Genomic DNA, 12,091 nt, shown 5'->3' with positions numbered 1-12,091 from the left:
GTATATTTGCAGAACCTGCTTAGAGAGAAGCCACATCTGAGCAACAAAAGAGGTTCTCTGGGGGTGACTGTTAACCATGAATATAAGTAACCTTGGCTTCTCCTTTGCAAAAATAAATTTCACAAGGGCAAGCCCCAAGGTCAAGGGCTTGACTTATTAAATTGGCAGTCCCTAATACCTGCAAGAATATCAGGAATATCCCAGGTGGGGAAGTTTAAAGTTTCCACATTTTTCCCAACTCCCTCAAGGGGACTTTGCCAATATTTTATGCCCAAATTACTCTGGGATTTGTTGGGGTATTACATTAACCTGTACAATATAACAAGATCTCATTCCTTGTTCAAGGTTCCATGTAATTATGTTGTTTGAATAAATTGACCATACAAGTTAAATTAGGTACTAATGCTTACACATTTTATGAGTCTTAAAATTTTAAGAATAAGGCAGTCAAATGATTTCAGTGAAAACAACTAAAACTGTTTACATTCATATTTGCTCTCTTACTGTATTTTATAGCTTTAGAAATTTTGCTAAAGGCAACAACATAGAATTTCAATGTTTGTGGGCAGTGCGTTTTTGAAGGCAATTTTTCACAGTTGTGTTTTAAATGTACCTACCTACTAATTTTAAATTCCCTTGGAATAATTACACTGTCATATATACTTTATAGGCAAACTTTTAAAGTACTGGCTCTATACTTTTAAGAAAAGAGATGATGATCTTAACATTAAATAAAACCTTCTTGCCTCATTGAAATGGCAGCTACATTGCTTTATCAGAGACTCATCTAGGCATGGCTGCAAATCTAGGGTTTGAATGTGTTTGAAAAGACATATCAAAAATCCACAAAAACACCAGAAAATTTACCAAAGATTTCTAATTTCAGTACAATTTAAATGATTCATTCCATCTTCTTGGAGCTTTTCTACATTTGGACAAAGCCCTAGTTCACTCTTGGGAAGTATTTCTCAGTTAATTGGTTAACTAACTACAGTCCACAAGTAAAGCCCCTCATAGCAAACACATAATAAACAAGGGCAACACAGAGAGCCATAAGTGCAAGGCCTTGTTAATCTTTCCCCAGAAATAATGTCCTTTAAATGTATATTTTTTCTGATCATTCAGTATAATAGTCACTGTGAAATAGCTGATCATGTCCCCTTTGCTCCCTGGGAGAGGAAGATGAGAATTTTCCAGAGCCATCAATTTCCCAGGCATCAAGAGCACCCAGCCATGAAATAGCCTGATCGTTCCTTGCCTTTTCCTCCCTTCCAGTAGGAACCTGGTATGTAGATTTCTTGCCGTGGTCAAATATTGTCTCCTTCCTTCATTGGCAGAAGTCTAGCTCCTTTCAGATCTCAGATACCAATTGGTGAAGTCTTTTCATCAACACAACCATGATCCCCCTGGAAAATGGTACTTTTGATCATCCTACATGAAAATGTCAGTCATGTCCATCGGGGGGGACAGGTGCAGATTCCTCGCGGTATTTTTCCCTATTCAATCCAGTTTAATAATAAATAATTGTTTCCTCACAAACTTTATCAAAATTCTTGGACTTAAACTTTTCTAAACTGGAAGGAAGATCTATCAACATAAGAAAGCAATGAAGCGGCTCAGGCTATAGATAGAAGCCATTCTCCTCTAAAGAGAACATCTATTCACCTGGGAGCTGGGAACCACTTGCTTCCAAGTAAACTTGAGGTGTTTCTGCATCCTGGTGCCGGATGACTATGAGATGATGAGTTGGTATTTATTTCTGCTTCTGTTTTTGTTTTTTGTTTTTTTTTAGTTTTTTCTCTAGTATTCTTTTTATTGCGCTAATATATACAGCATGAAATTTCTCAGTTTAACCACATTCAAATATGCAATTCAGTGGTGTTAATTACATTCATAATGTTGTGTTACCACCACTGCCATACACTGCCAAACTTTTCCCAACACTCTAAACAGAAACCATGTCTCCATTAAGCACTAACTATCCATCGCCCTTCCTCTGCCTCTGATGTCCTGTAATCTTCTTTCTGTCTCTATGAATTTTGACATCCTAGTTCTTTCACATAATAATATAATATCTGTCCTTCTCTGTTTGGTTTATTTCATTAAACTGATGTCTTCATCACGTTATAGCTTGTAATCGAATTCATTCCTTTTTATGGCGGAACAATATTGCATTGATAAACACATTTTGTTTATCAAGCCACCTGTTGATGGATACTTGGGTCGTTTACTCCCTTTGGCTGGTATAAATAATGCTGCTCAGAACATTAGGGTGTACAGTATTTGTTCAAATCTCTGCTTTCATCTATTGGTTGTTCAGCAGAATAGCCCACTTAGAATGCACTGTTCCACTTTGTTCTACCTAGCCACTCTGCTCATCTATCAGTACAATGAGCCAACCTGAAATCTTTTTTGACTAACTAACCCAGGGCAGAGAGCATGCCTTTAGACTTCTCCATATCCCCCAACAGCACCTAACCCACTACTGTGTACACAGCAAGCAACCTAGACTTGCTTTTACAATATGCAAAAGGCAAAGGGGTAGGAACATAAAGTGGGAAAAGAAAATTCAAACATTTCTAGTACACAGACTTATATAAATATAAAACAAAATAAACTTGAATATAAAAGTCTTAAATGATAAATTTTGGACCATTTCCCCTTAAAATTGAAAAATTGAACTCCCATCAACCTTTGGCCAGTTTTTTACCCTCCAGCAATGTTGCATGTATGTAATAGCTCCTGTAAACTTTAATTCATATGCTCCAAATTGTGATAATTTTAAAAGAAATAAAGTTAACAACCCTACCAGAAAGCCTAAACCAATTTGAGACTGAATTGCATACTTCTTATACTCACTGTTACGTCTTCTTTATATCCTGGATCTCCACACATCTTCCAAGATTTTAGAATACCATTGGCAATATCAGTGCATATGATATTTCTTATCAACCACAACCTCTGCATCAGGAAGTAATTCTGGAAATCTTCTTGGCAAAGTTCTTTCCTATTTCTTATTAAAAAATAAAAAGCAAGCTTTCTCTGGTGTCCCAAATGTTAATAAGGGTTACATATAAAAAGGGTACTCTGTTCATGTAAATTTGAGAGAACAGAATTTTTTTTTTGTTTGGGTTTTGGGTTTAACTTTGGGTTAAACAAACTTAAGCAAGTTACTTTATTGCAAAATTTCTTAGAACTTTTATTATGTTAAAGTGTAGCTTGATCTACCAAGAGAGGATATAAAGTACAGCATTTTCCAGCATCTCACCGCAAAGTCATTGAACAACCCAGAAGTCCAGGATGACACAACTGTATGGACTAGAAATTCTCTCTAAGACAGCCAATGCAATCATGGTCCAAATTTTATTGCACACCAAAATAGTTACTGAAAAAAATTGTATTACCCTGGAGAATTTTTCCAGTCTCCTTGGATAACATGACTGCTTTAACTTTAGAAAATTTATTGAGAATTAATGATCAACTCTAATTGCTTGAATAATATTAAGATTCAGACACTGAAAAAATTCCTCGTGACCATTACATCCTTTTCTCTCCTCTTCACCTTCTCTGTCATCAGCCCAGAGCTAATTCTCTTCAGATTAAAGATGGAGGGCAGAATAAGCCATGCAGCGTGTCTTTTGTGTAGATGTGATAAAAATAAATATGGACAGAGTTTAGAAGCTGACCAGTTTGAAGTAGGGACAGGCTCTGGTACCTAAACATCTCAGACTTCGAATGGGGATATTTGCATCTCAAAAGTTCTACCTTCTTCAGGTTTTTACTCTTAATTTCCCACAGCAAATTAGACCTCTTTTTCAACAATAGCAAGTTGTAAGATCAACCTTTTATTTTCTTCTCAACAGGACTCCAATACCTAACGAGTTTTAAATTTTTTAAGAAACTAAAAAAGAGAGATAATTTAAAAGCTCCCTTTCTTTTAAAGTAATCTAAGAAGGGTGTGAAATATACGTATTGCGAGTGTTTGTAAGTATTCTTCATCAGCAGATGGGGAGAAATATTGATGACAATAATCTCAAAGGAATATTCCTTAAACTTTGATGCCACAATATCCTGGGATGATGCATCAACAGCCTGTTGGAAACAAAAGTTTGGATTCAGAGTGGCATGTGGATACGTGTTTTTCTCAGCAAAATAATTCAGCCATTGTAATTATTTTTAACAGAATTGGGCTTCACACTGTGGGATAATGAGCTGGAAAACGTATTTGTTTTAAATAAAGGCATTTTCACACTACAAGAACACACAAACATCTAAGAAACCCAAATGCGTCCATCCAGCATGCCTGGTAAAAGAGCCAATTTGATGTTATTTCCAACTGTGTAGAAATAATTTGCTACAAATTCAGGCTACAATGCAAACAGGTGCTTCTTGAAAGAAACCCCATGAGTCTAGAATTGCCAAGGGCTGGGACAGCTGGGAAACATAAAGATGTTCTCTCTTAAATGGCACCCAAGCCTCTGGACCCATCAGACCCTACCTTCATTTTGGCCATTATGATCATGGGACCAGGCTGATGCCTCAGATGACCCTCATATTTTACCAGGGACTTGGATTGGCACTAGCAACACTAAGATCCCATGCATTGACCTGAGAATGTATGGATAAATGATTCCAAAACAAGCCCCAGCAGGACAGATAAGGGATGTCAGATGCAGTCACCCTCACTCTTAACTCCAACCACCTCATCCTTTGAAGCAAATAATGAGACAAAGATGAAACCAAGGGCAAAAAGGGTTGAATACACCAGAAAATATACAGATGAAACAGTTGTAACCAGAAGGGTGTACGGGTGGAAATCATACTGCTTTCATAAGTTTTATTACACAGCAAGAACAGGTGGTGAAAATGATGCAGTTCAAAGAAAAGAATTAGAGATCATCTTAGGTTTTGAAAGGACATTTCTAAGAGGACAAACATATATAAAGATAGAGCGTTTAGACTGATATTAAGCACAAATGAAAGTTTAATAGATGCTGCTCAGTACTGACACTTGCTTGGATAACAAAACAGTGCCAGTAACCATCCACAGCTGTGCCAGGAGTTTACCATTAGCTCTTAGTGAGCTGTCAATGAGTTTAACAATTTCAAACCTTCTTTCTTGAAGAGTTTGTTTCCTTCCTCTAATCCTCTAAAACACGTTGCTACCAGAAATGAGTTCCTTAACAGATGAGTATACTCTGAATTTAAGAAGAAATTCACCACTACAAATAGAATTTCTTCAGAATGGCAAATGTGTCCTGACCTGTTTGATAGCACAGGTTTCCAGGCAATAAATAAAGCAACCCAAGAATACTCTTGAACATAAGCCAGACTTCCAAAACTCACTCACCACTGAAAAGGCAAAATCATTTAAGGCAGCTGTTTGCATAGGCTAAGAGTCCCAGTTTCAGCTTGGCAGTCCCATCACTAATTTATACACAGCCAAGTCTTGAAACAGGTTTCTGTCTAAAGAGACCTTGCCCCTTTATTTTACATTGTGACAAACATGTAAAAATGACTTGATGGTACAAAAATTACTTTTCCTAAATAAGTATGGTTTACATTTCTGAGAACTGAACTTATGCATACAAAACAATATTTTCCTTCTAGAAATGATGTTGCTGTTATCTCTAGAGTATCTTATAGTCTTGGGGAAAGAAGTACTGTTTCATGAACGTAGCACAGGAAGTATCTGGAAATGTAAAGTAGACTGAATTTTATTGCTCCTCAAATAAGTTCCTGGGATCTTGCTCATAATAACTTGTCCTTGAAAAAAGTGCATTACCTTTTGCAGGCCACTAGAGACCTAGTTATTTATAATCTCAACTCCTTCAAGAAGGGCGAGTCCCCATATATAGAGGACTCCTTGTTTTCTTGAGCCCCAAGTTGGGTTTGGGTTTTAAATGTTGGGGTGATCGGGCAGGCCACAGTGGCTCAGCAGGTAAGAGTGCTTGCCTGCCATGCCCGAGGACCCGGGTTCGATTCCCGGTGCCTGCCCATGTTAAAAAAATATATATATATATTGGGGTGATGGCTTCCTAAGAGACGAATGGTATAGTAGAATGTAGAATGTATGGTAGAATGGGGAAGAATTTAAAGTCCCTGGTGCTAAATCAAGGAAGAATAGAGAAATCAGGATTCTGGACACTGCAACTAAAGAGGGGCCCTTGAGAAAAATGTTGAAAAGTAACAATTAGCTTTTTTGCAATGGGTTGAGGGATGTAAATTCTGAACTTTCTATTAGGGTGTGAGATTTCTTTTTTTAAAAAATATTCTTATTGACAAATCTTCACACACATAGTCCACACATGGTGTACAACTAATGGTTCACAATATAATCATTTAGTTGTGTATCATTGCCATGATCGTTTTTAGAACATTTGCATCACTCCAAGAAAAGAATAAAGAGAAAAAGGAAATAACTCATACATCCATACCCCTTACCCCTCCCTCTCATTGACCACTAGGATTTCAATCTACCCAATTTATTTTACCCCTTATCTCCCCTGTTATTTATAAGATTTCATTTTGAATAAGAAATAATAGCTTTCATTATTTTACATATTTTATTTAAAGAAAAACATTGTATATGTTATCTCTGAAATTTCTTGATAGTCTTGGGGAAAGAAGTACTGTTTCAAGAACATAGCACAGTAAGTATCTGGAAATGTAAAATAGACTTTGAATTTTATTGCTACTCAAATAAGTTCCCAGGATCTTGCTCATAATAGCTTGTCCTTGAGAAAAGTGCATTACCTTTTGTATTTATTTCTTGAAGAATTTTGTCAAAATAAATGATCATAAACTTTCCTGATTATAGAAACATCTTGTTCCTTCCAAGGAATGAAAGGCTTTGTGCTACATAATAAGAATCACTATTTCCTTGTATTTACTTCTCAGAGAACAAGACATGGGGTAAACTCTACTGCAGCTAGAATTTGTCCTAGCAAACAAAAAAGTCTGAAAAAAATCTATTTCTGCTTATACTGTTAGAGTGGAAAACATTTCAGTGAGAAAACTTTCAGATACCTTTACTGCATGATTCTGACTTATTCACATGGATAAATGTATATTTGTAAAACAGATGTCCAGAGACAGGATAGACTCATCCTCAAAGCCCAAAAGAGGGGAAAATTGACTCAATCACTTAATCTTTTAACTGGATTTGTAGCTGTACCTCAGTTTCTCATTGCATTAAATTGTAAAAATACTTACCTCTATATTTTATATTCTTATATTTTTACAGATTTTGATTTATGATATCCAAAACTGTAATAATAAATCACACAACTTCATGGCTATTTACATTCTAAGTTAACTGGTCATAATTTAACACAAAATAACTGTGCCATTTATCAAAGCTACACAGGAATTCAAATGTAAGGTGGAGACTTAAAAAATTGCTGGTTGAAAGAAATAGTTTCCATCCACTCAGTCTTTGCACTTGATGTTGAAGATATGTAGTTCAGAATACTGTATAACCTACAGGCTCAAGTAATATGCTAAAGAGAGGAAACTTGGTGTTATGTCCCATCTAAATGCATACTTCATTGTAATTGGTTGAGCAAATCATAAGCCTAGATAAATCTAATTATCTTCCCACTCTAAATCTACACCCATGCAATTGAACAAGACTGGTTAATCTTTAAATTTAAATGGGTCCTTAATGGTGCCCCAAAAGCATAGTATGCTTCCCCACTCCATTTGTTCTATTCTCAGATGACCATCTCATTCATTTCAAATATTTCAACTTGTTCATTTCCTCCTCACACTGAGACTTTGCTCCTTTTTTCACTAAGAAAATTGAAGCAAGCAGAAGAGAACTTCCACACATTCTCTTTCCATCTACTGATATATTTTTATCAACAGATCTTCCCACTTATCAACACCTGTGCATAGTCCTCTTATACCACATAATTAATTCCCTCTCATCTTTCAAGAATTCCAATAATTCTCCTCTCTCTTCTCCTGCCTCACAAAATTTTTATTCTCCACTATGCCATTCTTGTAAGTAGACAAATATATATGTCTCCCACCTTCTAAAACAAAAATAACTTTTCTTCACCCTGCCACTAATTTGTTATGCATCAATAGATGACTAGTACAGTAATACTATGCCTACATAAATGAATTCTCCAACCTTATAGTAAATATTAACTTTCATTGTTTCAATAATTTTAATGGATTACTTGGCAATTGTGGGAGGATGGAAGAAAATTGTAGACATGAAGTGTTTGAGCTCCAAAGACTTAAAAGTGGGAGTAGCATTATCACCAAAAGAGGACTTTGAACCCACTGTTTCTAAAATAGTCTGAGCAGTCAGCTTAGTGTATCAGAATCAAGGCAGTAAAATTGTTCAGGGTACCTTGCAAAGAGTCTAAAAGCTTGAGATGAAAATCCAACAGTTGATACATGGTGAGATAGAAGTCATCATGAACGTTTCCAAATGGAAATCAGCAGGAATAAAATACTTAGCAGGAAAGGTGACCTCCAGTTCAAAGTGAGGGTAAGCTGCTGATTGCAGAGCTAAGAAGGCATTATGGAAGCAAAGAAACAACCAAAGACTCCATTAATGGAAGTGGTGGATTGAATTATGCTCCCCAATTAAGATGTGTTCTTGGTTTTGATGTGCATTCCTGTGGGTATGAATGCATTGTAAATTGGGCCTCTTGAAGATGTTACTTTAGTTAACTTGTAGCCCAATGAGGGTGGGACTTAACTTAGAATACTGGAGTCCGTTATAATCAGAAAAAATTCAGATGTAGTCAGAAAATGCCATGAGAAAGACTGGAAATAGGAAGTCAATGGGACTGAAAGTTGGAAGTCAATGGAACCTAGTAGAGAAAGAAGAGGACATAGCCATGTGACAGAAAAGTACAGGAACCCACACATTGGCAGCCAGTCAAACACACTACCACCCTTTGGAAAAGTAAGTCTTCTAACCAACACTTTGAATTGAACTTCTGGCTTCTGAAACCATGGAGTGAATACATTCCAGTTGTTTAAGCCAAACTATTGTGTAGTATTTGTCATAGCAGCCTAAAGAATTGAGAAACTGGAGAATAAACAGTAAGGAGAAAGGAAAATATTTAAGCTGTTCTGGAAGAGGAAGTACTCTAATTTGCTAGCTGCCAGAATGCAATATACCAGAAATGGAATGGAATGGTTTCTATAAAGGGAATTTATTAAGTGCAAATTTATAGTTCTAAAGCCATGAAAATGCCCAAATTAAAGCAAGGCTATAGAAATGACCAATCTAAGGCATCCAGGGAAATACACTTTAGTTCAAGAAGGCCAATGACATTCAGGGTTTGTCTCTTAACTGGAAAGGCACATGGCAAACATGATGACATCTGCTAGCTTTCTTTCCAGACTTCTTGTTTCATGAAACTCCCCCAGGGGCATTTTCCTTCTTGATCTTTTAAAGGATTCCAGTAAACTAATCAAGACCCACCTGGAATGGGTGGGGTCACATCTCCCTCTAATCAAAGGTTAATGCCCAAAATTGGGTGAGCCACATCTCTGTGGAGATAATCTAATCAAGCAAATAGGGATTAAAAATAACAGCTGCCTCCACAAGATGGATCAGGATTAAATCATGGCTTTTCTAGGGTACATAATCATTTCAAACTGGCACAGGAAGGAAAGGGGAATCCATAAATTCTAATATAAACTTTTTTTGAAGTCCATTTAATACAACTTCTTTGTACTTGTTATGTCACCTTGTCACTTAAGATGTAAATATGATTGGCACAACTCAGGTCTCCTTTTCCTTAGTAATTTCTAAAATATTCCTTCAGAATTTCTGTGAATGTTGAGAAGGTTTCTGTCCTCAGAGAAATCTATGACTTTCAACTCCTTTCCCTGTTTGATCCATTTTACCATCTCATTGTTCCACTTTTATGGTCTCTGTTCATACTATATTGACACAGACATGTGTCCTTGATTTTCCCTCCTCTCAGTGACTTCCTTTAACTGATTTCCCCTCCTCCCAGAATATATCACTTTATTCATTTAAATTAAGCTTTTTTAGCATGTTATGGGAGAGGTGGTGGCAGTCTATACCATAAACAATATAATAATAAATTATCAGATATCTTTGCTCTTTAAAAAGCCCCTTAGCTAATTTTGTCCCCTTGGGTTCCAGATTCTTGTCACATTAACCTGCTTCTTTCTTTTCTTCCTTTCTTTTTTCTGTTTTCTCTCTTCTTCTATCCCAAACAATTTATCAAGATTGATCTCACCCTCAGAGAAAATTAAGATAGTTGGCTTTTACCTGGCTATATGGATTGGCTTATTGGTATCAGAAATCAGTGACAGACTTGTATTGAAGCCTTTACACAGTTCTTTGTAATTGAGCATTTTTTATGGCCATGGTGGAAAATGGAGTATCATATTGTATAGTAAGGACACTGCATGTGCTAAATAACATAAATAAATTCAAAAGTAAACATGTATACTGCACAACATTAGAAGTAACTGGGGCACCAATCCCTTACTCTGAAATCTGGCAATTAAAAAGAAAAAAGTAATATTTTAGTCTGCTAAAGCTGCCAGAGGCAGTATACTAGAAATGGATTGGCTTTTATAAAAGGGTTGTATTAAGTTATAAATTTAAAGTTCTAAGAACTTAAAAATGTCCAAACCAAGCCATCTAGAGAAAGATACCTTGACTCCAGAAAAAGGCTGCATGGTATCCAGGATTTCTCTGTCAGCTGAAAAGGCACATGGCTGGAGTCTAGTTCATTACTTTGTGTTTCTGATTCCAGCAGCTTCCATTCTAAGTGTCTGTTGGTGCTCACTCAGTTGTTGCAGGGCAAAACTCTGGATTTCATCTCTTAGCTTCTCTTCTCTCTCCAGGTTTGGACTTGCTTAGCATCTCATGGAAAGGCACCTGGTGACATCTGCTGGGCTCTACATCTCCAAATATTTGTGTCTAGGTGTCTGCTCTCTCTGTCAGCACTCCAAGAATCTCCAAATGTCTGCATCTATGCCGCTTCTGTAAACTCTTTCCCTCTCCGTGAGCTCTCTTAAAGACTCCAGTAAACTAATTAAGACCCACCTTGAATGGACAGAGTCACAATTTCATCGAATCAAATGCTCCAACCCAAAATTGAGTGTGTTACATCTCCATGGAAACAATCCAATCAAGAGGTTTCACTCACAGCTAAATGGGTCAATAGCCATGGAAGCAATCTAATCAAAGATTTCCACCCTGAACAATAGATCTGCCCCCACAAGACCAGATTAGGAAAAGAACATGGCTTTTCTGGGCCAACATAACAGTTTCAAACTAGCACACATGGGAAGGCATGTGACTGGCATCTGCTTGTCCTTGTTCCTGGTTCCATTGCATCCAGCTTCTGATTCTAGTGGCTTTCTCTCTAAGCGTCTGTGTGTTCTCACTTAGCTATTCCAGGGGAAAGCTTTCAGTTTCACCTCTTCACTTAGCATCTTCTGGGGCCAGAGATTTCTTCTCTCCTGGTTTCTGCATTCAAACGGCTCTCTCAGTTACTTTTGCATTTCTAGTTGCCTGATCTGATTTTTCTCCAAATTGCTTCCCCTTGTAAATGACTCTAGTAACCTAATCAAGGTGCACTTTGAATGGGTGGGGTCACATCTTTATGGAAATAATCTAACCAGAAAGTCACACCCACAAGTGGGTGTATTGCATCTCCATAGAAACAACCTAATCAAGAGGTCTCAACCTACAATATTGCATGAGGATTAAAGGAATGTGACTTGGTAGAAGGTCAGATCTAGGCCTAACTCTTGTGGGGCTTTGCACACTTTGGTCCATTCTATTATACCCTAACTGCCGATGGTGGCATAGTGAGATGTGGAATTTAGTTCTTCTTCCAGAGCAACTAGTAAATAGCCAAGAATGATACAGAAAAACTGCTGGGGGAACATCAGTGACTGGACACACAGTGTACACCAACCTGAAATGGGTGGAATGACTGGAGACCCCACACAGAACTGTAGGTCCCCCAAGCCATGGAGGACAGCACCCTTCCCCCATGGGCATGGCAGGCTGGTTCCCTGAAGGGAAAGGAAACAGACTTTCCTAGTAGCAAAGGTTTAGCTCAAC

This window comes from Tamandua tetradactyla, chromosome 14 (genome assembly GCF_023851605.1).
Source record: "Tamandua tetradactyla isolate mTamTet1 chromosome 14, mTamTet1.pri, whole genome shotgun sequence".
NCBI lineage: Eukaryota > Metazoa > Chordata > Mammalia > Pilosa > Myrmecophagidae > Tamandua > Tamandua tetradactyla.
Note: the sequence above shows the minus strand (reverse complement) of the source record.